This window comes from Cyprinus carpio, chromosome B22 (assembly GCF_018340385.1).
Source record: "Cyprinus carpio isolate SPL01 chromosome B22, ASM1834038v1, whole genome shotgun sequence".
Lineage (NCBI taxonomy): Eukaryota > Metazoa > Chordata > Actinopteri > Cypriniformes > Cyprinidae > Cyprinus > Cyprinus carpio.
This window is the reverse complement of record NC_056618.1, coordinates 14,015,505-14,018,616: the sequence shown is the minus strand read 5'-3', so window position 1 is coordinate 14,018,616 and position 3,112 is coordinate 14,015,505.

Genomic DNA, 3,112 nt, shown 5'->3' with positions numbered 1-3,112 from the left:
AACAAAAAGAAAAGTGAAACTAAACTGGCTGTCGCTGACAGGACTTGCAAGGATTTTTTTTTTCACAAGAATACAACCATCTCTGGTTTATGAAGTGGTCTTTTATTTTATTTTAGTGTGAAACACAAATCTGCCATATTCCATTATTTCCTCAATATTTGCATAGTTTTTGCCAAGCACTGCGCACACCTTCGCGCTCATGCTGACAAGGCAAATATAAAATAGGTTTTGAAAGCGCCTCTCTTCACATGATCAGTGAAATCTGACTCCTGTTACAGTGGTGCTTTGGATCAGGGCAGACCATGCACTCGCACAAAAGCGACCACGTCAAATCTGAACTCGCACATTCTTACAAAATTGTGAAAAATGTGACCATTTTGGTTGCAGTCTACATGCAGATCTTTGCAGCGTGCAGCTGTCACTGGCAACAGCAATGGAAAAACAAATATTACTGAAATTCTGGAAAAAAAAAAGTAATTGGCCAAGAAGCATGCTCTGCGCTCCCTATAATAATATAAAGCTTCAGTAATTTCATTTATCTCGTCTCGACAAAACTCAGTTATAATCAATGAGGCTTGACCATAGAGCTATGGGTTTTAGAGAGACTGAATCTTAGAACTGCTTCGAACAAATCTTTTGAGAATCGTTGAAAATGTGGTGGATATTAAATTCATATTCTGAGAAAACGAAGGGTTGTTTGACCGTGCATACCTGATTTTTGAAGACTCCAAAACAATAACTAGAACCTTATAAAGTGGCATATAGGGGCACTTTTAGATCATAGAGCTAAAAGTTATTCATAAAGCAGGTATGAATGGCAGTCATAGTGCGAGAGGGCCTTAGCAGCCTTATAATACACTAAAAATGGTATAATTAAATTCAGCATTTATAATACACATTAAACAACAAGCTTTAAAATTTTTTAACGATTTTGTTAATGAATACAATTTTTGAATAATGAAATTAGTTTGGTGGTCTGTTTATATTGTCTATTCATTGAGTGTTTGAACCATTAAAGAAAGAACCCGCATTTGCCGTATTTCATTTCTGGTTAAAAAACGAAAACGAATGGACTCAAAAGTACACGGACCTTGTAACCACACTAGTTCATCTGCCTTGTTTTTTTAATTTAATATCAATTCTGAAAAATTAAAGAAATGCCAATTTTTCGTTTTTCCCATTTGTTCAAAACAAAAGAAAAATCAGATTTCTGCTTAATTTTTGTTTTTATTTTTTTTTACGTTCAGGGACAGAAAGTGAATGTAAACAACTCGAATATTGATCTCTACATGTGGTGGGAATGAACACCCCGCTGACCGACTGATAGGCACCCAAACATTTCACATAATAATAGTCCAAGAAAACATAAGTAAGAGTCCTTTGCTTTACAGATTCTTAATGGTTTATTTCTACTATATTTTCTCTCTTCATCAACAGCCAGATTAACCGAATGGCTTGAAACAAAACCGTACTGAGGCAGAGGCTAACGACTTTCTTTTGTTTAGCAGAAATTCTGCAACCTACCAGGAAATATTAGTTTAATCTCATAAAATATTAATTACTTCACACCTGCACTGCACATCTAACTCTAGCCTACATCTTTGGCACACCGACTGTTTTTATTTATAACCACCTTTAACAATCTGATGGTCAATCTGAGACGCACTGCAGCGCGGGGAGAACGATTTGTAACAAGCGCAACCACTAGTTAATTTATGACCATAGGTAATTTTCGACAATAGCTGAGTTTATTTAATTTAACATTGAAGTTATTGGCCATCTTACTGTATGGCATACTAAAATTGTTTATTTTCTCTGCCAACGAAACCAAAGTCCCACAGAACCTTGTGTGACAGACTCACAGTCGCAGAAGAGGGTGTATCATTCCTGAATGAATCCGAGTTTTTGAAAGACCCATCATTAATAGACACAATTCCCATGACCATTTTAAACAGCACTGATTTTATTCCTAAATTAATGACTGAAGCATTTTGGAACCAATAGATTGAATAAAAGGCTGCTTTATTAACACAATGAAATAACCGCCACCTAGGGGCATATTAACTTCCATACTTCAGTATCATTTCACTTTGTTCATATTTCTGTATTAAATGATTGTATAAAGTTAATCTTATTTTTATAAACATTGTATGGCATGTAAATTGAACGTAACAGCCGTCTGATGAGCAATTAAACTGTTAAATACATCTAAAAGCATCTTCAGACGCAGGTTCTATATCTCTGAATACTGATTTATTTGGTAACAGCCTATTGTCATAATTATTCTCATTTGTTTGATGTAAGAATTTAACATTAAAGATGACATACAAAAGGTAAAAGGTAAAAAAAAAAAACGAAAATCAGCTGCCCCTTATAAAAAAGTTAATTTCTGACACTGATCTCTGGTTTATTGTTCGAAGTGTTATTTCAGGGTTTGGATATGTTCTTATAAATAAAACGAGTTCACCTTCAATCATGACGTCAAATTCACATTTCACTAAAGTCAATCACTGAAACAAGCACTCTGATGAACAAATAGTCCCATGCCAGTGGGATAAATAAAAAAAATAAAAAATAGATGTGCTGTAAATTACACTGTAAAAATACTTGTAAAGTATTTTTTTTTCATATCTGTCATATTAAAGTTCATCCATAGCCCAAAACGCAGCGTATTGTCTAAAACAAAATTTATGACTACATGTTCACATAAACTGATAGTGGTCTGCGCTTCGCTACCCCGCGCTACAGAGCTTCACGCAGCTTTGTCAGACAGATTTTGATAGAAGGATACTATAATAAAACAGACTGTAAGTTGTTTAAGTTGTTTATTCATTTTCTGTCCCAAAACGAAAAATTAAGCCGAATTCTTGATTTTTAGTTTGGTTTGAACAAATGAAAAATGTGCCATTTTTTTTCATTGTTCACATTTCAGTATTAAATAAAAAAATGAATTATACGAAGGTACACGGACCGTGTCTCTGACATAGTGATAACACTCTTTGCCTTCACTAGTGCAGCTCAACCATCACAAATCCCGGAAGATATGCGTTGTAGTCCAAACGAGTCCGTTTGTTGTAGTTTTTGAAAAGTGATTTCTGGTAAATAAAATATA